This window comes from Onthophagus taurus, chromosome 3 (assembly GCF_036711975.1).
Source record: "Onthophagus taurus isolate NC chromosome 3, IU_Otau_3.0, whole genome shotgun sequence".
NCBI lineage: Eukaryota > Metazoa > Arthropoda > Insecta > Coleoptera > Scarabaeidae > Onthophagus > Onthophagus taurus.
The window spans coordinates 16,255,602-16,281,052 of record NC_091968.1 but is presented as its reverse complement, the minus strand read 5'-3'; the positions used below and the strand labels follow the sequence as shown (position 1 = coordinate 16,281,052).

The window sequence follows — 25,451 nt, the reverse complement described above, 5'->3', positions numbered from 1 at the left end:
AACCAGTTTTATTGTTTGTGGAATATATAACACATGTTAGGGGTAAGATTGCTAGTCTACCAACTTAGCAGTGATTGTTGATAGAGTGGCTCAGTGATTTGAAATGTTAGAGCGAATGACATCAGACTGATTAAGGGTTTGAATGCGGAAAGACCATTCTGGCTGTGTTGACTAGAGCCTATAGGACGGTGCCGATGGCGCTTTGCATATAGCGTCAGGAGCGATGCCTGCTATTTGATATCCAGCGCATCGCACAAGATGTGGTTAAGGTTGAGAGGGAAAGGAAATGTATGGGTGGCGAATCGTGTTATTATGAGATGGAAGAGAGAGAGAAAATAGTGGAAGGAAATGACATAGTTAAGATATACACTGACGGTTCCAAGGAGAAAGAAAGAGTATTCTTTGCTATAATAGGGAGATTAACAGGCGAACGTCGGATAATGATTATGGATTCTACGACAATCACACACCTGGATCTGTAAGCTGTTAGATTGGGTGTTGAGTGAGTGGAGACAATAGTGGTAGGTAGCTACAGGTTGCCTACTGACGACAAAATTGCTGCGAAGAGGAAGCGAAGTTCAACTGGGATGGTCGAGTAAGTACGAGGAGTGTATCAAGATAGTTAACAGGACGATTATGAAGACAACGCTGGAGAGAGGCTAAAAATGTGTTGTTGGTAAAATTGTATCGTGTTGATAGGTTTTCTTTACACAATTTTTGGTTCTGTCCATTTACCTCTATGGCTTGGAATTTCAATTTTATACCAGCTTAATTCTAGACAATTTCATGAATAGCCAGATTGATTCCAGAGTCATCCTTGTAATTAAGAATTTACCCATCACAATTCCAACTTTTTCTTGAAACTTGGAATTTCACCAAGTTAGCTCTAAACTTTTTCCTGCACCATGGAATATTGCCAATACTAATTGTAATTGTGTAATTCTAAATTTGTGGTAGCACTGTTAATTTCGATTCTAGTCACTTTGTTTCCAATGTTTTGCTTGTAGTTGGGTGTTTTGCCATTATAATTTCAGCCATATTCTTGACGTGTGTAGACTAAATATGATAATTCTAGAAATATCAATTAAATCTAGGATCTATCCACTGTGATTTGAGATTTTCGACTCTCGTCTCGAAAGATGTACTTCAGGGTTTAGCTGCATGCTTTCCTCGAACTTTGTTGTGATAAAACCGTAAGTATCTAGGATAATATACTTGTCGTGGATTTGTGTTCATCGGGCATGAGTCCATAAAGAATTTGGTTTTGGGGACATGGACAAGACATCAGGATTGCGTACAGTCTTGTGTATTATGTGTGACTCTAGACTTAGCCTTCCAATTTAGGCTTTGGCCAGGATATTTCCAAACTGTTTGTTGAACTTTCTAATTTCACCAACATATTCTCTAAGTTTTTTCTTGCACCATAGCATTTTGCCAGGCTACTTTCTGATATTATCTTGTACTCTGAAATCTTTGGCAATACGTAACGGATTTTTAGCCCAATCAGAACAGGCTTAATTTATTGAAACGAGCAACAATACAAAAGAAAAAGTGCTACCCATTTAGAGAGAAACATTACTATTTATTATAAATATTAATTGTTATGTTTTTACATTTCGAAACACTTATTCCAGATGTTATTGAAACTGACATTAATATTTTTATAAATGTCAAAATAAACCTTTTTAAAGAAATTGATTTTTAAGTAATTTTTAGCAGTCGTAGATAAAATGTTGTATATCACACGTGGGCTAGAGCATAATTGCAGTACTCGTGTGATTACACGACTCAGTCTACGACCTCGTCGTCCAATTCTCCATACTCGTACAGTAATTATGTTTCTAGTCCACTTGTAATATAAATAACTATTACAGTAGTTTTATTTAAAGCTCTGTAGTCAATACAGAGATATTCGCTTTTCTTCTTAACCAAAATCACAGAGCTGGCAAAAGGTGGCTGAATATCCATTTGTATTTTGTTGGTACAACCCAATTGGTGAATACTCTTTGCAATCAAATCCAATAACATTTTCAGCATTTTCTTACCTTCGCAATTAATTTCTGTATTTAAAGAATATCTTCATTTACTTCTTCTTTGTTAACTTCTCTGGTTATCCTACTATGTTCTTCAAAGCATTGTTTTGCTCTTTCTTATCTTAGTTCCCTTAGGTCCACTACTACCACTCATAGTTAAAGTCTCTGATAGCGTTATCTATCGGATAGCTTAAAAATTGGTTACTACCACTGTATTTATCTTATAGATACTGCTATCCAAGGGGTAACTTTTGAAATATCTGTAACCCGTGGATTGGGTGTCGGATAAGTTGCTATCTAAGGGATAAATGCGGATACCTAACCTCAAATAGGATTTATGCTGACGTATAAAATTCGAGCGTTTTATTATTTTAGTTTTTCACTAAAAATAAATGTAGTAATAATGTAAATAGATTTTTATTTTCTTAAATTACTTTTTTTTTACAAGGGAATTGGAAATGGAAAAAATACAAGGGAATTGATAGCTAAACGTTGTATATTTTTTTATAAAGTTTAGTTATCAATTCTCTTGTATTTTTTTCATCGCAAGCCTGTGTAATTAGATAACCAGATCAATTCTAATTTTAAAGTAATGCTGTTTGTTTTCTTTTTATTTTTATTTCTAAGTCCAGCAATTCCATTTTCTTTTCATGCTCTTCTTTCGCTTATTTAATAAGTAATTCAGTTAATTCCAGTCTCTTTTCATTCAAGTGGTTATATCCATCATGGATAGATTTGTTTGCGTTGTCTGTAAACAAGTATACATATGTATTAAAGTAATATTACATACAAGAATCTAACTTACTTGGCTTTGAACCCACATCCAACACACGACATTTCCTTTTCCTAAGGTTTTGTGGGTTCCATGTGGTCCAATTGTTGTTAACTTATGTTGGTTTATGTAATTCAACTGATTGATTTTTGACAATTTCTTGTTGTAGTTGTTGTACGAGTTCTTCCTCTATAACTAATTGTACATCCACTGGTGTAGAAGACAACGCTTTATTATGTATAAGGAAACTGGTGTAGAGAGTGATTCTTCTACATCAATTTTTGCAACCTCCGTTAAATCTAAGTTACAATTAGGTACGGAATCAGATTCGTACATAGATGGTAACCCTTCTACACTTAATAATATGAGCCCTAAAAGAATAAAATATCTCCTTCAAACAGCATTTAAAATAAATTTTACCTTTGATTCTTTCTTCAATAGATGTGAGCACTATTTCTTTTTGAGGCTCGCCACCAGTTCTCATCGCGTTTTGTCGAATTTGAGCACATTTAGTTCTCACTTGTTTCTTTAACATATCATACTTGGCTTTAACGCCTTTTGCATCCCGGAAAATCCTACTTACCGCCGTTAGTCCGCGAGCTATTTCTATCCAGATCTTTCAAAAGAATTGACATAAATATATTGTTTATCATCACATTTTAACATACAATAATAGAGATATACATACTTTTTGCTTTCCTTACCATGTAACTGCATCAGTTTTTTTGTTTTCTATTACGTTTTTATGTTTGATAACAAATTCAACAAGATGTTCGCAGTCTTCTTTTGTGAAATTGGTGGTTCGTCGCCTTTTGTCGAAATCTTTGGAATCGTTAGGCAACACAAGATAACTTTCCATAACATCTTTGCTCATTGAGTCTTCCGTAGAACATTCTCGTTCCGTCCACTGCCTAAGGTTTTTCAGCAACTCCATCTATCTGCTTTCGCCCTCTCAGTTCTTAGTTCTGTGAATTCGTTCCTCCCGCTTACTTTGTATTCTTGAACGTATCCCCTTGTTCTTCTCAAGACCATTTTGTTGTAGGCGCTGTTTTTCAGTGTTGTTGCTCTATCAAAGATTTTCTGTTGTTTACGTGGGCCTATAACTTCTGAAACTTTCTTCTGAAAACGAAATATCACGTTGTAAGTCATTTGCCATATCATGACACTTCTAGACTATTAAAAAACCCGTATGTTTTATGACAGTTTTCTTCGCCTAATTCTAACAAATATTTATTAAATATTTTGCTGGCCAAGATCGTATAAAACATTCAAGAGTACCGTATAGCACAAAAGTCTTCGAAGGAAGAAGGTTTTTCTGTAACAATATCCTTGAGTTGACTCTGCCCTCCGAGCCCATCTCTTTTATGAAATTGTGCAAGTATTACAAAATACTAAATTGTTTCATAAAAAAGAAATTTCACCCTCTTAAGTTAATGAAATTCCTGAATATTTTAAATCTATCGATTCGTCCAAAATTTCTTACTACTCCCTCAGTGACAACTTAATTTAGTTCACGTATAAACTTGTTAAAATGAATAGTGAATCAAGAAATGCAACATTTGCTGCATTATCGCCGATTTATTATTTTTCAAGATTGTTTGGTATAGCACCGTACAATATTGACACAACGAAAAAGTTTAAACAATCTTCGAATTTTTATAGTATATGGTTCATACCTTTTCATGGAATAATTTTCGTTTTAACTTGTTATTATTTCATATTGTTCATTTCGTTTATGAAAACCGTTTCGATTTGTGCTTACATAGGAATGGCTGTTTACAGTTTAGCAACAACAATTCAATCAACTTACATAATGACAACAAGTTTCATTCTTAAAAATAATCGAATAGATTTATTAAATAAATTCGAAACGAATCGACGAAATTTGGAGAAATGTGGAATCGTTGTGGATTATGGAAGAATTAAAAGATGGTTTTTATTCTATATTTTTATATTAAACGCGTTTATTTTTATGGATTTTTCGTTTATTTTGAAATGGCAATATGGTATACATAAAAATGTATTGTACGGTATTTATGTTGGGATTATTAACGTTATTTTTTGTGTTATCCCCACGGTTGAGATTATACAAATATCATCGTGTATTGGCTTATATGGGGAGTGCATAAATTGTATTAATAAACATTTAAAAACGTTTCTTCACAATCACAATTATATTAACTTAAAGAGAACTTTAAATCACTATATAGAAACTTGTGAAAATCTTATGGTTTATAACAAATCAATTTCTAGTTTAATAATTATTAATTTTACAACGAATTTTACTTTATTCGTTTTGGAAATTTATTTTAGTGTTTTCTCGATTGCGAATCAAAGATTAAATCCATTCGTTATTCTGCACGCGTTTATTATAATATTATCTGGATTGGGAATAATGTTTTGTTTGAGTGTTTATGAATATTGTAAAAGAAAGGTAAAATTAATACCAAAATTAAACATAACGCGAATCGGTTCCTTTTAGGTGAATGAAACAAACAACGTTGTTTTTGAATTAATATTAATTAATGATGCTCGAATGAGAAAAGAGGTAATCGCTTAAATGGTTGCTATTAATTTATAAATTTTAATAATTTTGTTTTTAGTTACATGGGTTTAGTTTAGCAATGGATCATTTTAAACCGAAATTGTCCGCTTTATCTTTGTTTGATATTGATTATAAAATGATAACAACGGTAAATTATTTATATTCTTTATTTTCTCGTTAAAATTTTAGCTACATTTTAATTTTCTAGTTTTGTGGAGCATTAATTGCTCCACAAAACTCTAACTTACACTATCTTATTAATTCAATTTAATTATAAGATAGATGTTAATAGTTTATACTCATCTTTGTCAGATCAATAAAATAAAATTATTTTATACATATTTTTGAAACTATATACGAAGTCTTCTTTAAATAAAAAAGCTTAATGATCAATATGAAAATAACACAAAAATAACCTTTTTCGAAAACTGCTATTAAAACTTGACTTTTGCACAGTACTTAGCGACTATCAAAACGATAGTTTTTTGTCAACAGGACGTAAAAGTCTTTTATCTACGACTGCTTGGATCAGGGCCAGATCACACCTTTTGTGGGCCCGAGGCGCTCTATATTTTTGGGCCCCAAAAAAGTTTAATATTACCATTTAAGTATTATGATTAATATTAATTTGTTTTTTGCCTCAAAAACAAGTATTTACATAAATATATACATTCATAACAAATATAGACATAAAGGCAAACGGATCAATTTATCGCAATAAGCGATATCTTCCAAGAAATCCAACTGGTAACAGTGTATATGTAATTTTATATAAATAATTATGGCTACCAAAAAAATAATACTAAATGATGTGCTAATAGGACTGAGCGAATGAGCATAATAATAATAATAATAATTTATTTGTGATGTCCAAACTATCATCAGGTTATATTACATGGACATAAATGAAAATACACAATAAATAAATACATGAGTCAAATTTAAAAATTAATAAGTAAAATTAAATAAAATAAAAATAAAGTCAGGCATACATATGTATATATATTGTAAAGGTCTCCTTTACACCAGCAGTAAATATTGGTGAGAAATTAGTGTTCATATTAATTGAAAATCATTGCTTACAAATTCGTCGTAGCTGTAGAAGCCTTTAGCAATCAAGAATTTTTTGATATCAGATTTAAAACACTTGATGTCCAAATTCTGAACATGAGCAGGCAATGCGTTAAAAAATCGGATACCGTGATAATTACAACCATCTCGCGCCTCCAACGTGCGACTGAAAGGGACAACAAGGCCGCATCCATTCCTTGTGTTGTACTGGTGACTATCGCTGTTTTTTTTATATTCACTCAAATTTGCCTTCACGTGCATTAGACATGCAAGAATATAAATGCACGGAAAGGTCATAATACCTAATTAAACAAATTTCGTCCTACAGCACTCCGTGAATCCCATACGACCCATTAATCCACACATTTTCTTTGAACTCGGAATATATGGTGTGCATGCGTAGAATGTCCCCAACACAAGACACCATAAGACATGTAGCAATAAAAATTTCCGTAATACGCCATAATTAACACCTCAGGTGATACCACGCCCACCAAATTTCGCAGAGCATATATGCTTCTATTCAATTTTTTTACTAACTCCATTATGTGACTCTCCCATGTTAATTTTGAATCTAATGTAATTTCCAAATATTTTATGGGAGTCACAATATGATGTTCGTATTCCGTGATAGACACTTGGGCAGGTCATTCATGAAAACAATTAAATGTAAAGGTCCAAGTGTTGATCCCTGGGGGACTCCACACTCAACTAACTGAGTTGTAAGAAACATATTGAAAACGATTTGTCAAATAAGACCCTAACAAATGTAAACTTTCATTTGTAATATAAGTACGAAGGCTTTCACGACCGGTGTGAATTAAACTAAAATTAGAACTAAAACTAGAACCAGTTTCTGAAGAAGGTTGCAACATGGCATCCGAAACGTCAAACCTTTTATTAAAAGACGCACGGCAAAACCCGAAAGTTTCTAGTGTTAGTTCTAGTTTTAGTTCTAATTTTAGTTTAATTTCATTTGTAATGTTATAATTGCGGAGCTTCTGTAGAAGCAGATCGTGGAAGACGCAGTCAAAAGCCTTGGTTAAATCATAAAAAGAGGTCTCCGCAAATAATTTGTTTTCAAAACACCGTTGTATGTGACCGACCAGTGCTCCAACTGCCGCGGTTGTCGATCTACCCTTTCGGAATCCATACTGGAACTGATTCAACAAATTATTGTTCTCTAAGTGACTTGACAGTTGCCGATGTAGAGCCATTTCAAACAACTTACCCAATACCGGTATTATGGGTCTATAATTACTTGCGTCGTTATTATCTCCTTTTTTAAAGACCGGAACAACCCTGGAGATTTTCAAGCAATCGGGAAAAATTGTACACACAACTAACAACCAAGCCGACGACCACGATAACGAAAACACATACAGCACTAATGATAATACATCTAAAACATCATTCTCCATAAAAAGAGTTGATCTTAACAACCCCTTGTTAAAAGTTGACTTGACTAACATTAATAAATACAAATTTGCCCCTAGATTTACTAACCTTTCTAAATATAAACTCTCCAAGGAAGAAGAAAATATTTTTAAATTGGGACATAAAATATCAATTCCTTCCAAAATAAAATCCGTAGATTTAGCCATAAAACTGGAAGCACAGCTAGGACATTCCCTAGATATTAGAGATATATTCCAAGATAATCACAACCTAATCAAAGAACTTAATAAACAACCCACACCCAAGAACAAATATAGAAAACCTAACACCTTTCCCTCCAGCAATCATATTTCAAGTCTAAGAAAAACCATAGAAAGAGAAAACCTCACCATTACACTTGGTGATAAAAACGCCGGAATAGTTATATTGGCCAAGATCGATTATATACGATTATATACGACCCAACAATTAAATACAACAATAAATTAAAAAAGTCGATAAGGGATTATCATATACAACTTAACTACTTTAATATAACTCCTTATAACTCAAATGTCATGAACCCATTAAGACCCGTTCTAAAATCTTATATAAAATTACATAAAAAAGATTTGAGCATCCGTCCCATAATAGGAAATACTAACACACCCACCAGTAAAATCGCTAAAAAGATTCAAAAATTCCTTCATGAATGTTTTAAAAATGAGTCTCAATTTAACATTAAAAATTCTACAGACTTAATTAAGAAATTAGAAAAAGTTGAAATCTCGAAAAATTCACGTCTAATATCTTTTGATATAAAAAACATGTATTCAAACATACCAATAAATACCTCTATTAATATTATTGAAGAACACATAATGAATAATAGAGATTCACTAAAACTCGATTCCGAAAATATCATGTCATTTATCGAAATTCTAAAAATAGTCACCCAACAAAACTTCTTTATATTTGAAAACGAATATTACGAAATGAATGATGCACTCCCCATGGGCTCACCCATATCGGGTATTGTGGCAGACATTTACTTCAGTACTTTTGAAAAACTTATATTTACTGACAAATACAAATTAATTAACCATAATATCAAGTTTTATGGTAGATATGTAGACGATCTACTTATAGTTTTTGATGGTAACAATGCCCAACTATTAGCTCTCAAAAATATTTTCGATAACTTATGCAATCTGAAATTCACTACAGAAATAGAAATTGAAGGTAAACTGAACTTCTTAGACTTAACCTTATATAATAATACTAACAAAAATAAAATAGAATTTGACATTTTTCGTAAAGACACATACACATACACTGATGCTACAATTTCTAGGAATTCATATAATTGCCTCCAACACAAATATTCTAATTTCAATTTCATGTTCAATAGACTAATTAACTACCCTCTAAGTGACGTAAACATAAATAAAGAAATAAATAAAATACTAAACATAGGTGTTAATAATAACTTCAAAATTGCTGAACTTCAAAAAATATTCAATATAGCTCACAAACGATACATTAACAGACTAATATACCCACACCATAAATCTGCCAATCAATACTTAGCCATCCCCTACAACCCCAGTATAGAATTTAAAATAGGAAGAAACCTATCTAAATTTAACATTATCCCAGCCTTCAATTCAGGTAATAAACTAATCAATCAATTTTTAAATAACAAGCATAAATTCGACATGTTAAAGTTAAGTGGAATATACAAAATGTCTTGTAGCGATTGTGATGACTTCTATATAGGACAAACAGGTAGAAACTTAAAAATAAGAGCTCATGAACACCTTAATAGAACATCCTCTACCTTCTATAAACACCTACAAAACAATCAACACACATCTAACATGAGTAATATTAAATTAATTAAAAATATAAACAAGTCCAAAGAACTCGACCTATATGAAGAACTTTTTATACTTAAATATAAAAACAAATTTTTAAAAATAACGGTGGTGAGAGCCTGATAAACGATATTACCGACTTTAATAACTTCAGACACTTCCATAGATTTATTAATGCATAAATATAGTTTTGAATTTTCCTGAACCCTTAGATTCTAAGTTAAGCGTGACAATATCACTATGTTTTGCTGATTTTGGTTTGAGTTTTATTGTGATTTTTATTCTGGCTTTTCGCTTATTGAAACAATTGAGACATTTTATGAAAACATTTGCACTTGCGCACGTGTTTTGTTTTACATCTGACAATTTTATACCTGTTTATTTGAAACCCCACCTTTTCTAACCCTGTTTGAACCACAAAAACCGCAGTCATAGATAACTACAATAGATGTGTAACTATTAACAAACTGCTGGCTCAGCGTTTTTAGCGCCATCTATTGGCACGTGTCCCCTAACTAATCAATTAATTATATATGCAGCGCTTTTTTTACTATTATTTTTTAATGTACAGGGTGGGCAAATTTGGGTGTTATTATAGGCTATCTCAGAAACTATAAGAGATACGAAAAAAGTAGGTGCCATGTCCCTTTTTTCGAGACTAATTCAATCCCGCAAACATCAAACCTCTATCTTCTTTTGTTTTTAAGTTATAGTCAAAAAGTCAAATTTTCGTGATTTCAAAAAATGCTCATATTTCGTTTATTTTTCAAATTATAGGAATGGGGTTGATACGTTCTTAACCCTCAACTACTATACTGGGGTGTTTCGATACCCCAGACACCAGTTTTTGCTTCATATCTTTTAAACCAATTTTTTTACAATAATTTGGTTTTAGGTATTCTTCTACAACATTGATATGTTTCATATAGCACTATCAGACATTTTTAATTTTTTACCATTTTTGGGAAAAGCAACGCTTGGGGTGGTCTGATACCCCACTATAGCAGTTGCGTTAGACTTTTTTTAAAAGGAGAATGATATCATTTAGAATTACATCTATATGAGTTAGTCACACTCTTTACTTATTAACGACGAAACGTAGATTATTTTTATTTACATTATTTGTAATTTTTTACAATTAACTCATATATTTCTTTTCAACTTGAACATTTCTTTCGACTGTTTATAATTAGCGCGCTCGTACTTCGGCGCCGAGACCATAAGACCGGTACAATATTGCGATACGTGAGTTTTATGCGTCGGGGAATATTTGACAACACAATTCGTACATATGTGATTCCCCGGTGTTTTGTATTCTATATAAAGCGACCAAGAGGTTCCATTTCATTTATTCGCCAATCTTTGTCATCGCAGTTTCGTTGTGAGTTTTGTCCTTAGAAAAAGTTCGTGAGTTGAAATCTTAGTGTACAAAATAATGAATCGGTTTTTGTCAAACGAACAAGTTGAAAAACTTGCCGAGAACTTTTATGATGATGTGGATGTTGAAGATGAACTTGAAAATGAACAAGGCAGCGACCTTAGTGATGCATCAAGCGAACATAGCAGTCATAATACCGACACGGATGAAGCAGAAGATGAAGTAAACGAGAAGAGTAGAGCAGTTTACGATCTCCCAGGGAAAGCAAGTTTTTTTATGGCAAAAATAGATGCAAGTGGTCAAAAGTTCCACCGGTTTCTTCCAGAACTCGACAGGAGAACATAATACATCTTCCAGGCCTAAAAAATAACGCACCTGTGAAACCCCCCAAGAGCCCTTTAGAATGTTGGTCACTTTTGATAACAGATGAAATCATATCTGAAATTTTGGAACACACCAACTCTAAAATTACAGATTTAAGTGTAAGCTACGGTCCCACAGCTACATTTGTGGGACATATAGACGAGATTGAATTGAAAGCATTTCTAGGTTTGATGCTCCTAGCAGGAGTATGCAAATCCAACCATGAAGACGTGAACTCTCTTTTTAGTACCGATAGTTTAGGGAGAGATATATTTCGCGGGACTATGCCCAAGGAGAGATTTCTATTTCTGTTAATCGCTTTAAGGTTTGATGACTGGACTTCCCGACAGGAAAGAATTGAAAGTGGGGACAAACTAGCTGCAATTTCCAAAATATATGATATATTTAACGTCCAATGTAAAAAAAATTACTCATGTAGTGAGTATGCGGTGGTAGATGAAATGTTAGTTGGTTTCAGAGGAAAATGCTCCTTCCGACAGTTCATTAAAAGTAAACCACGAAAATATGGATTGAAAATAATGTGCTTATGTGATGCAAAAACGCATTATTTGCTAAATTCCTATATATATTGCGGAAAAACCAAAGAACCAAATCCAAAGAAATTGTCATTCCACCTCTCAAAGTACTCTAAAGTTAGTAGAACCTATTAGGAACACCAACCGAAATGTCACGGGAGACAACTGGTTTAGTTCCATTGAATTAATGAAGGAACTGAGAGATATTGGTCTAACGTATGTCGGTACCTTACGAAATAACAAGCGGGAGGTTCCTCCGCAATTCCTCCCAAGCAGACATAGTGAACAGGGATCATCTATTTTTGGATTTACTCGTAATGAAACAATAGTATCATATGTACCTAAGAAGATGCGTCAAATGTAGAAGAAAACGGGAAGCCTGAGATCATTAATTTTTATAATTCTACAAAGGGTGGAGTGGACGCTCTAGATCAACACTGCGCGACTTATTCTTGTCAAAGAAGAACTAAAAGGTGGCCTATGGCTGTATTTGGTGCTATTATTGACATTGCAAGATCGAACAGTTTTATACTTTACCTAGCGGCTTCCCAAGCAAATATCAAAACATCACGACGTAAATTCACAATTGATCTTGCCAAATCGTTGATTCATGATCATGTAAAACGTAGACTTGAAGCAAAAGAACTGACTAGGGATCTGAGGTGTATAATTAAAAATATACTGGACGATGATGTACCTAACGAAGCCAACTCGAACTTCCAAATCAACCCGGACCTGTAAACCGTGGATGTTCCAGTTCTTATGGCCGTTGCTATATGTGTTCTAGGAAACAAGACCGCAAAATCAAAACAACATGTCAAATATGCAAGAAGAATGTTTGTAAAAACCATTCCAATAGTTTTGTGCACTGTAACAATTGTAACGAGAAGAGATAGTAATATTCTACTACTAATATTCGATTTTTCGTTGCTTTTTTCCCAGTTCAAACATGCTCGTTCTTTTTTTTGTTTTTTATGTTGACCTTATTCTTTCTGCTACAAAAACTAGGGTACATGTTCCTAAATTCATATGCAATACATCATAAAACAATATTTTTAGTTTATTATGTAGTATTTTTATATTAAAGAAGGTAACGATTTATTTTGTTTGTATTTATATGAAGTTATTAAAGTTTATTTATTTCGATCCCTTGTAATGACAATAAATTTTATGTTGCTTATAATGTTTCTATGTACATCCAACGTGAACACCTATGTCATAAAACATAAAAATTGCAAAGCATATTTTTTTATTTTCAAATATATATTGGGGTGTTTAAACACCCCACTATAGTATTTACGTGTATTAAAACAACGATAGTACCTTCGGGTTAAGACACTTTTTTAAGTGGAATATACTGCCGTTGAAAAGTTTTAAATATACTTGATGATTTTTGAGATACAACACAAAGTTGTGTTTTTTTAAATACAAACTATACTTGATTATGATGTTAAAGAAAAGAGCATATTTTTAGCTTTCCAATGATGTATCGCATGTATGGTGTATTTGCAGAAAATAAGCGTTAATTTTCAATTCGAAAATAGTAAGCGCTAATGTTCAAAATTTTGATTATAGTAGGCGGGTCCGGACAGTAAATACTACCTAGTGGCTATAATATATGGTTTTGCACGAATATGACAGAATAAAGTTGGTTTTGTACCATTATTCAGGATAAGTTGGTTTTGTACCAACGAATAAAAACTTTGAATAGTTAATTTAAATTTCTCAGCATCTTATCCCTGACTTTGTTCACTAATAAAAAATAATTAGCATTTAAAGTTTGTTTATTAAAAATACAATAAATGTATTAATTAATGAATAATTAAATATGGACAACTTCAGGAACTAAAGTCATAAACTGTCATCTTCTTCTACTCAACTTACTGGTTGTAAGATTAGAACAATGATAACTGATCGGTATCAATGAATGAAATCTTCGGTAGTATTTTCCCAGTTTTCCCCAAACATAAGATTGCATAAGATGTAGAAGTTTTTTGATATCAGCAATCTTTTCTTTTGAAATTGGGTGAGATAGAGGAAAATTAGGAATCATAAACTGGGAGCGGACTTTCCATTGAAACACCGTTTGAATGGGGATATGAAGACTTATGTATCATTTTCAAAGCGGACTCCAATATATTCTATATTTAATTTTATCGTTTTATTTAAAGATAATGCGGAACTTCTTAAACGGGAAACTCGTTTCGCAAAATTTATGAATGAAATGACAAGTAAACTCACGTTGCTATAGTAACTAACAAGGGAAGTGTCACAACTGTGTCTCACCGATTTCGATGCAATTTGGTACAGTCATAGAATGGGCCAAAATAAGGTTCGCACATTTTTTTATACGTGCGGTAAAAGCCCCTGGGGCGAGTTATAGGGGTTGAAAGTTTGGAGAAAAAGTACGTTTTCACTTATATTTTGAAAACGAAAAGTGCTATCAAAATTTGGTAAATTGTAACTGATATTCATTTTAAAAGAGCTTTCTTTTGATGTGTCACACATATAGCAGAGGGTTAAAAAGGGCGAACTACCCCTATTTTTTTGGAATTATTTAAAAACCACCCTATCGATTTTGGCGGCATTAAGTATACTTCTAGTGCGTTCAAAAATATTAGTTAAGGGTTTTTTCCCATTCGCCCTAGATCAACCCCAGCGAAGTTACGGGGGTTAACATGTAAGCACTTTTCGTAAGAATGATGTGATAAAATTGTCAGGTATTTTGAAAATACTTTAAACAAAACCGTAAATTAGTCGCACAATAAAATGTTTAGTGTAAAATAAGGCATAATACACCATATAGGGGTTGTTGGGGTTATCCACCCCCTTAAAAATTAATTCTATCCCGGGCGTTATTTGTCGATTACGGCGAAATTTGGTACTGTGTTTGTTTTATATTTGAAGTAAAAATTTTTGAAAATGGTTATAAGGGTTACAAATTAGGGGTAGTTTTTTGTTTATACCTCGAAGATGAAAACTGCCATCGTAACTGTGGTATTGTTTTTTAAAAATCTATCTATCGATGTTCCACGAGGTAAACTACCCTCATTTTCTTTAAATAATAAATATAAAACTACTAGATAAATAAGATATTTTATTTATTTATGAGTTAAAAAGCAACTGACAAAAAAAAAAGTTCAATATACCAAAGAAGTTTATTCTACATTACTAATTGACGTTTTTTATGTATTATATTAATTTTCAATATTAAATTTATTTTTATTCTACGTAGTGTTGGCAAAAATGAAAGTCGTGGAAAAAATGTTTTAAACATAAGGATTTTTTACACCATGCACATGTTATGACCGCTATATCCCCACAGATATCACACGTTGGCTTCTCACTCGAAAAGCAAACTTCCACGGGATTTTCAAAATGGTCTGGTCTCTCCTCTATATAGCCACTTGCAAACCATGCGTATTTAAAAACATTTATAAACCGAGGGGAAGCCAACTGGTTATGCGTCAACGATTGCAATTTTAATATGTTATCCCTCTGATGTAAATTGACATCATACTGGTAAAGAATAATCTGATCAGAGAATCTTCTAATAAAATTTTTCCATATTCTGAAACCAAATACATCTAGGGGCTGTATTTGACCTGTTGTCCCTGCAGGTATAGATAAATGTTTAAAATTAGTACCTGATGGAGTTATTTCACTAATAACTTCAGGACAATGGCCACTCCAAGAATCTAATAATAATAATGATTTAGAACCAGTATTTGGAAAATATACATTTTGGAGCCAATTTTTCATGTGTTCTGAAGTTAACTTTCCAGATTTTGATGCCAAAACGTATATATTGTCTGCTTTAAACATTGTATTTGCTACCCTCGGTCCAAAGCTGCCAGAGGGTTCTTTTAAAACAATAAAAAGTGGAGAAAGAAGTTTCCCATCAGCAGATATTACGGGTTGAATTGTGTAACTGTGCGTTGTAGATGACACCGACTGGACCACACTTTCTACGGTTTTAACTCCTAAATCGCTTAATGTTCTTCCCGAATGGAATTCCAAGTTAAAACCGCTCTGATCCGAATTGTAGGTGTTTTCAGGTCCATATATTTGGATTTGTAGCTTTGCCTCTTTAACGAAATCTTTTGCTAAAGTTTTTACTCGATCAACATTTCCAATTTGTTTTTGGGATAGAAATTTTGTTATTTTTCGGCTTACTAACCGATTTGCTTTCTTAAAACGTTGCACCCAGCTATGAGATGCTTTGAACAGTTGAGGAGATAAATTCTTTTCATTTCTAGCTTGTATAGCCCATCTGCGTATATCAATATCATGTAGTGGCAATTTATTATCTACGGCGGCTCTCGCTTGATTAATTACAAATTCGGTAATTTCTGCTAATTTTTCTTTGTATGTCCCTCTTTCTTCAATATATTTAGACCATCTGTGCAATTGGGTCTTTGACGTTACTTTTCGGTATTTGTTTTTTACGGTTTCTAGTTTCAAATAACCTTTCTTCCCACTTGTCCAGTAATTTACCGCCTCTAATTTGTACTCGTAGTCGATGTCATCCTTCAATGGACAATGAGCATCAGTATCTTCTACAAACCTGTCAGTTGTATCCTGGTCTTCAATAATTTGCTGACCGTCATTGATGCCATTGGATGAATCGAAAATTAATACAGTTTCGTCTTCAATTTGCATATTGTAGTCTTCCATACTTTCCATTAAAATACGCTGTATATTTTCTTTTAAACTAACTTCTGCTTCATTTACAGGAGTCTGGGGAATATTCATAACAGTAAAAACTGTCATTAGCAAATTTAAAACGTTTATTGGGTTTATTGTAACCATTGCTTCTGTCAGTTGCTCTGAAACTAAAATCTACCCACTGGGCACACGTTCTTTTATACTAGAAAAAACTATTTTGAGAAATGACCTTTAGCAAGCGGCACTAAAAAAACAAATATTGTGCCAAAATTTTTTTGGTAGGTGTATTTTTGGCAACATTATGTAGAATAAAAATAAACTAATAAACTATATAAAACAAACACAGTACCAAATTTCGCCGTAATCAACAAGTAATGCCCGGGATAGAATTAATTTTTAAGGGGGTGGTTAACCCCAACCACCCCTAAATGGTGTATTATGCCTTATTTTACATTAAACATTTTATTGTGCGACTAATTTACGGTTTTGTTAAAGTATTTTCAAAATACCTGTCAATTTTATCACATCATTCTTACGAAAAGTGGTTACATGTTAACCCCCGTAACTTCGCTGGGGATGATCTAGAGCGAATGGGAAAAAACCCTTAACTAATATTTTTGAACGTGCTGGAAGTATACTTAATGCCGCCAAAATCGATAGGGTGGTTTTTAAATAATTCCAAAAAAATAGGGGTAGTTCGCCCTTCTTAACCCTCTGGTATATGTGTGATACATCAAAAGAAAGCTCTTTTAAAATGAATATCAGTTACAATTTACCAAATTTTGATAGCACTTTTCATTTTTAAAATATAAGTGAAAACGTACTTTTTCTCCAAACTTTCAACCCCTATAACTCGCCCCAGGGGCTTTTACCGCACGTATAAAAAAATGTACGAACCTTATTTTGGCCCATTCTATGACTGTACCAAATTGCATCGAAATCGGTGAGACACAGTTGTGACACTTCCCTTGTAAGTAGTATTTAGCGATTTCCTCGCCTACTATAATTAAAAATTTGAATTTTAATCTTTAATATTTTAAAAATTGAAAAATAACGCTTATTTTTCGCAGAAACATCATGCGTGCGATACATCATTGGAAAGCTAAAAATATGCTCTTTTAAGTAACATCATAATAAAGTATAGTTTGTATTTAAAAAAATACAACTTTATGTTATATCTCAAAAATTATCAGCTATATTAAAAATGTTTCAACGGCAGTATATTCTACTCAAAAAAGTATCTTAAGAATGCATTAACCCCATTTCTCTAATTTCAAAAATAAACGAAATATGAGCATTTTTTGAAATCACTAAAATTTAACTTTTTGGCTATAACTTAAAAACAAAAGAAGATAGAGATTTGGTCTTTACGGGATTGGATTAGTCTTGGAAAAAGAGACCGGGACATGGCACCCACTTTTTTTGTATCTCTTATAGTTTCTAAGATAGCCTATAATAACACCCAAATTTACCCACCCTGTACACTGAGAAAAATGCTGTAAAATTTAGTTATATCACTGTAAAACTGTAATGAATGTATTGTACTTATAATTATTTGTTTAAAAACCATAGTAAAATATAAGTACAATAGATTTTAATTTTACAGTGATATAGCTATAAATTTCACAGCATTTTTCTAAGTGCATATGTTTTATAAGTTCAAATGCAATAAAAAATGAAAAGATTATATGAATTACCTTTTGTGAATAACATAAATTAACATTTTCTTTTCTATTATTTATTAATTCGACTTATTTTAATGTATTTAACGGGTTTGTACTGAAATTTTATTTTAATAAGAAAGTAGTATTCATTTAAAGTTTATCGGGATATATATTAAATGTATTCAATTAATACTGGAGGTGTTGGAACATATTTGGGTATACTCATAAGTAAAGTTAAAAAATAATACACCATAGTAAGTAAAAAAAAATATTATTTAAATACATAAAAATATATACAATAAGCACCTTTTTATGATCTGCGTTTTTGTTGTAACTTATGAGCCTGATTACAAATAGGATCATTACGATATTTGGCGCGGATATCTTTGCCATTAAGAATTCTGTTTAGACCGGTCGTCCAATTAAAAATACAAAAAATTAAAAATTCTTTTAAAATGTTGTTCACAACTTCTTCTGTATGTTCACAAACTGTGAAATTAAAGTTCACTTCATTTTTTAAATAATTATACAATGCGTAAAAAAACCTTTTTTGAAACATACATTAGGTAGTACATGTATAATAATATTATATGAAGTATATAACCCTCGAATAAAATTTCTTGTGCAATACATCAGTTTAGGAGCCAAGGGTGAGAAATCTTTTTCTGACACCAAATCATGCCACTCTTGAATTTTGTTAGTTGTTAAAATGTTCTGTTTACAAATTTCACATTTGTAAAAAGAGGCAATTTTTTTGGCAAGAAAGCCACTAATATAGCCTACTGCAATTTTGTCGACATATGGCATATATGTTACTGTTGGAAATGAAGAAATTTGTATTGATTGAGGAGTACACTCTTCTTCTCCTACGTCAAATGAAAGGAACTGATTTACATTATTTAATAATTTTGTTCCATCTTCATTTTCACAATTGGCACCCAGTGAATGAGTACTAACGAAATTATTAATTAACAAAGTTTTAAAATTTCCAATAAAATTAACTGGGGCCGGATTGACGTTTCTTCCACTATGTTGTCTCATTTGTCCAAAGAAATTTTCTATTGGATCTTGGTTTAAAAATCGTGTTTTTAAACTGGATATACCATATTTTTCTTGCAGATATTTGAAAATGCCCTCCAAACTATTTAACGTAACAATTCAGTTCTTGATGGATGGTGGTGTTGATCTGCTGCCTTTCTTATCTACAAATTTCATGGTAGACAACATTTTTTTAGCATTTTGCCAAAAAGTGTTGCCATTTTGCAGTATATTGTTGACCTTCTTTCATGAATGTAAAATTTTTTTCAACTAAACGATTACGTACACCTTTCAATAAATGTGGTGGATCATAAACATGAAAATAGGTGTTGTCGTTTATTTTATAGCAATTATCACCACGCCATTCGGTACCTTGTCTGAGAGCATCTGCTTTAGAATTTGCTATTAATTGATTAATAGCTGCAACATTTCCAGTACCTTGGTCACAGATGGTAGATACTACGTCCAGTCCACAGTCACCACATTTGGTTAAAATATTTTTAATATGTCGTACCAAAGTAATAGTGTTAGTAGCATTTTGGGAAAAGAAGTAACAAATAGCTTGTCAACATGAATACTAACGCAGTGTTTGCAATTAAATTTGTTGATTCACTCCCTTGCTCTTCAAACCCTATTATTTCTTTACTATTTTTATTAAAAAATAAATGAGCGTGAATTTTCATTTCATTCCATATCAAAGAGCAACATTTATCTTCGGGTTGGAGATCATTGCGCACACTTCTTATTCGTTGAAAAATGGGATTACAGATACCTGGTTGTACAGGAATTCTCGATAATAAAATACTCATAGTTTTTGCACTGGGTAGTGCAAAGAATTTTGACAATAATTTATATGTCCTACGACTTTGCTTAAACAAAACCAACGCCAATACCTTATCGTCAAGAGTATGCCGTCTACCATGGGTTGTTAATAAACAGTTTCGCAACTGACTTTTGATAAATGTCGTCACTGTTGTGCTGTATGGTGCTAGAACATGTTCCATCAGTTCGTTACTGTTTATATTCTCTAGATGAGCCAGTCTGTTTCTTATAACAACATTTCTTTGTTTCCGTTTAAGTAGTAATCGTTTATAATGAGTAGCTCTTTTATATAATGTTCGGGCTTTTGGCGACAAATCTTTCTCTCTCCGAACTTCAACTTCTTGCAATAAAGAACCTTTATCTTCTTTTTCAGACGAAACTGAAAATATTGAAGCAATTAAAATATCTAGTATATTATGATTTAAAAACATTTTTTGTTTCAATAATCATCATTATACTATAGTCCGTTTTTAAACTAGGAGGAGTGAATCCGAAAGTCAGATTTATACCAGGAAATATCATCAGAAAACCGCATCTTAACATCTTTTTTAATGCCTAAACAAATTGACGGTAAATATATTTTTGGTAATGTTTTATAATAATAATAATAATAATAATAAACCATTTATTGATATTCAATTACAAAATCAAATTAACATAATCAAAGAAAAAAAAAATAAACTAATTTTCAAAAAGGAAAAACACTCAAAAACATTTTAAAACAATAAAAAAGAAAACGAAACTTAATAGGTAGTACAAAAAAAAAGAAAAAAAAAGTAAATGAATATCAAAAGGGACACCACAGCAAGCTGGTTTTATAGGAGCCCCTTAGCAATGAAAATAAAAAGGAAAAAAATATATATAAAATTATTTATAATTCCAAATTAAAATTTAAATATTCTTTTTCATCACAATACAACAACTGTAAGACAAAATACATTATTATTCCATTCTCTCTCGATCAAATAATCTTATTGGTCAGTGCCACCGCCAGCCCTCGCACCTAATGAGGCAAGATAGATTTTGTATTTTTTTTTTTAATGTTTGCATGCTGTAACCGGAATAGCTAATAGGAAGGTTGTTGAGAACCGATCCAATGATATACGAAAAACAATGGTTAAAAGTTTGAGTTCGATGTTTGGGAATACGAATTAAGTTTTTACGCCTCAAATTCAAATGATGAACATCGGTTCTATACGTAATCCTTTCATAGAGGTAAGGTGGCTTATGATTCGAAACAATAGACACCATTCGACAAGCAATATGAAGTTTACGCCGGTCCGTCATATTTAACCAATTTGCACTAGCCAGCTTATACGATATTCTTTCATGACGGCGTATACCATAAATGTACCTGAGACAGGACTTCTGGACCCTCTCTATTCTCTGCACATCATTCATCATCAAACAAGGCCCATAAACAAGATCACAATGATTAAATGATGAAAGAACCAAAGAATCACACAGAATCAACTTGGCATCTTTATTCAACAAATGTCTATTGGGGTAAAGCATTTGTAATTTACCGTGTGATCGTCTAACCAAGGTATTAACGTGATCGGTGAAACGTAAATCACTGTCAACCACAAGACCTAAAATTTTTACTTTATTTACGAATGCTATGTTTGTACCACTTATCTTGATCGACATATTGTCACTACTGTTGAATGACTTCCGAACTTTTGCATTACCAAAAATTATAGCCGAAGATTTATTCGGATTCAAACCTAATGAATGCGATTCAGACAGATTAGCTAGACGATCAAGGTCATTGTTTATAAGCCTAAGAGCGTCTTGGGCCTCTTGTAAGGGAAATGAGTGATAGATAAGTGTATCATCCGCGTATAGATGGTATTTACAAGTCGATAAACAATCAGGTAAAGAGGAAGTATATATTGAAAACAAATGCGGCCCAAGAATCGAACCCTGTGGCACACCAGATGCAACACCTCCATGCTCCGAAATACATTCAGCGATCCTCACCTTCTGAGTTCTACCCTTTAAGTAACTTTCAATTAATTTAACAGAATTGTTATTAAATCCGACGTAATGAAGAATAGCAGTCATCATTCTATGGTTAACGGTATCGAATGCTTTGCTATAATCTAAAGTTATTAGTATAGTAACAAGCCCTAAATCAGACGCCTTATGTATGTCATCAATGACATTAGTAAGTGCAGTTTCGCAAGAGTATCCATTGCGAAACCCTGACTGATATTTTGGTAAAATATTTTGACTATATATATGTTCACATAACTGATCAGCTAATACGCGTTCAAAAATTTTAGACATGGTAGGCAGTATACTGATAGGGCGAAGATCGCTAAACCCACTCGGCTGCGATACCTTCGGAACAGGTGTAACCAGTGATTGCTTCCAGCATTGCGGGACTGTACAGCTACAAATACACGCATTAATAATGTGTCGGATCTCCGGTATAATAAAAGGGCAACATATTCTAAGAAACTTCAAATCAATGCCGTCAGATCCACAAGAATTCGCTTTTATTTTCGAGATTGCCACCTCAATAGCGCTATCAGAAACCTCAGTGAAGGATAAAATAGTTTTAACTGTACTCTTCAAGTGGGAATTATAATGTGATAGTAATGACTCATCCAACTGAAAAACATATTGGGAAGAGGCAATAAAGAATTTGTTAATTTCGTTACAGTCTGAGAGATTACCATCGAGCGTTCTAACGTTTTTCGATTGGATAATGTTATTATTTCTTAAAAATTTCCATTTGTCAGTATTCGAGGTATTAGTTAGATTTTGTCTGAAATAAGCTCTCTTTTCAGATCTGACAGCATTTGTAGTAAGATTACGTAAGGTTCTGTAATATTCACCATGTGCAGAATTTCCCGTAGTCTTGTATTTATTCAATGCTTTATCTCTCAATTTAATCATAAGCTTAATATTATCCGTCACCCAAGGCGTTTTAGGTTTATTGCCAAATGTGACCGAAACAAAAGGGATATGCTATATAATATCCAAAAGTTGTATCAATTTAGTGTTAAAAAAATTTAATTTATCATCAATACTAGCCATATCATAAATACAAAACCAAGGTACCGAAATCAAATCGGCATAAAATGCATCATAGCTAAAGTTTTTAAATGATCGGATCCTACGCCTGATCGACGGCACAACCACCTCTACCATATCGAAAGTACAGTAAATAAAAAAATGATCTGAAATGCCCGGATCCGACACACCAACATCGAACACTGTACTATCCTCAAAGGTAATTATGTAATCAATACAAGTTCGACATTCCCTCCCGATTCTCGTAGGCTCACAAATTAATTGTCTCAAGCCAAAACTCATAAACACATCATATAGACGTCTCCACATACTTCCATCCTCAGACAAAGCATCCACATTAAAATCGCCCAAACAAACAATCTCATCCGTATAGGGGCAAAGAGAAGCCAACGAATCTTCAAATTGTGTTAAAAATTGAGAAAAATTTCCAAGAGCGCATCTATAGATTACACCAACTACAACCTTGGCATGTCCACATCTCAACTCAAACCACAATTGCTCCAATGAGTCGGAAATACCATGGAACAGCCGCCGAGTCCTAAAAGAACTATGTACATACATAGTTCCAACCCCACCTCCCAAGGAACCACGAGGCTCGTGATAAAAGTTATAATTGTCTATTGAAAGGTAATCCAAGTCCGTATTTATCCCCAACCACGTTTCGGTTACAGCCAAAACATGCAAATTTTCACGCAATATTAAATTCTTCACCTCAGTAAAGTGCGGAACAAGCGATCGTACATTCAAATGACCCAGTTTCATAAAATTAAAAAAAAATAAAAAACAGCAGTTTCTTCAAGAGAGAAAAAGTATACAACAGTAAATAAATAAAAAAAAAGTAAACAATTATACTATTTAGTGAAAAAAAAATTAAGGATTCGTGTTGACGTTGTCATGTACCTCTCCGTGTAGCATTAAATTATAAGACATTTCAACCCAAAGTGAAACATGACAATTGCAAACAGCTGCGCGCCAATTACAGTTTGTTTGTAGATACGTATTTTAATATAAAATAAATAGAATTACTCCAATGCTACGCTTCGATTATCGTTTTTCAAATTTATACAATCAGATTCTGACTTAACATACACAACTGTATCATTATGCTTTATAAAAATCCTACCGTAATTACTCCAGACATTTGTTTTTCCATATGTTTCTCGAGCTAAATTAGTTTTTTTTAACTTGGATTTATTTCTAAAAACTCGGTCGCGGTGTTTGTAACTTGTAAACTTGATTATAATGGGGCGGATTTTAGCACTATCAGAGTTCCGACCGACACGGTGACAGCGATCCACACAGTCCGGCGACACATCCACGTTCATTTTTTCCTTGAATATATATCTTCAATACTTTCTCCTCCACATTTTCGTTTTTATCTTCAACAACCCCAAACACACGTATACTGGTACGGCGCTGGTATTGCTCTAAATCGTTCATTTTTTGTTGTAAGAACTGGTTATCCTTTTCGAGACGGAAAATTTGGTCTTTAAGATCTTTTACTTCTTGATGTATTAAACTAGCTACTTTTTCACAAAAAGCCTTATTTTCTACAATTTCGATCACAGATTCTTTTACAATCTGTTTGATCTGGCTGAGATCTTCGGCAGATAATCTCATTTTGAACCGATAATTAATAAATTTCACACGGAACGAGGTTCGACACGTCTACTTTCTGTAAGCCATTCAATGGAACTTTACGTTTTAATAGTAATAGTTTTAATAGTATTTAGTTAGTTTTAACCTTTAATTTTTAATATGTCCTGTGAAATAAGTTTTGTTCAATGTATTATAATGTTTAATTAAGACACTCACCTAGTTTATATGTTTGATGTTTTGTAGTCGTGCCTGAGGACGAATAATTTATATTCGAAATACGATAAGTTCGTATAACACTACAAGCACCGAAAACATAAGTAAATAAACATTTTCATCTAAATAGAAGTAAAATATTTTTATTTTCTACCACTCTAATTAAAATACATGATGAACACGGAGAAAACCATAGCATATATATATATAACAATAAAACTTATGTTAATTATTAAAATTTGACATTTTTACTCTAGGATTCAATTAAAGAAAAAATAAATCACGACTTTCGGAAAACCCATTTATGATCAGCAAACGTCTCAAATTTTCCATAGTGCGGCGGTCTAATGGTCACTGGTATAAAACAGTCGTAACTTCACTTTTTACTTGTATGGAGTTAATATTACCTTCGCAAAATATGGAGCATATGGAGTTACGACTGTATACTTC

The 25,451-nt window shown here is 32.6% G+C and overlaps 1 long non-coding RNA gene across 1 annotated transcript; it reads right to left on the bottom strand.

Moving 5' to 3' along the window:
- Positions 1-2,492: 2,492 nt before the first annotated feature.
- Positions 2,493-24,594, bottom strand: LOC139429279 (uncharacterized). The gene is made up of 3 exons (XR_011639962.1): positions 24,313-24,594; positions 2,839-3,924; positions 2,493-2,781 (listed from the first exon to the last, which is right to left on the bottom strand). It is a non-coding gene; the product is annotated as an uncharacterized lncRNA (long non-coding RNA).
- Between the last annotated feature and the right edge of the window lie 857 nt (positions 24,595-25,451).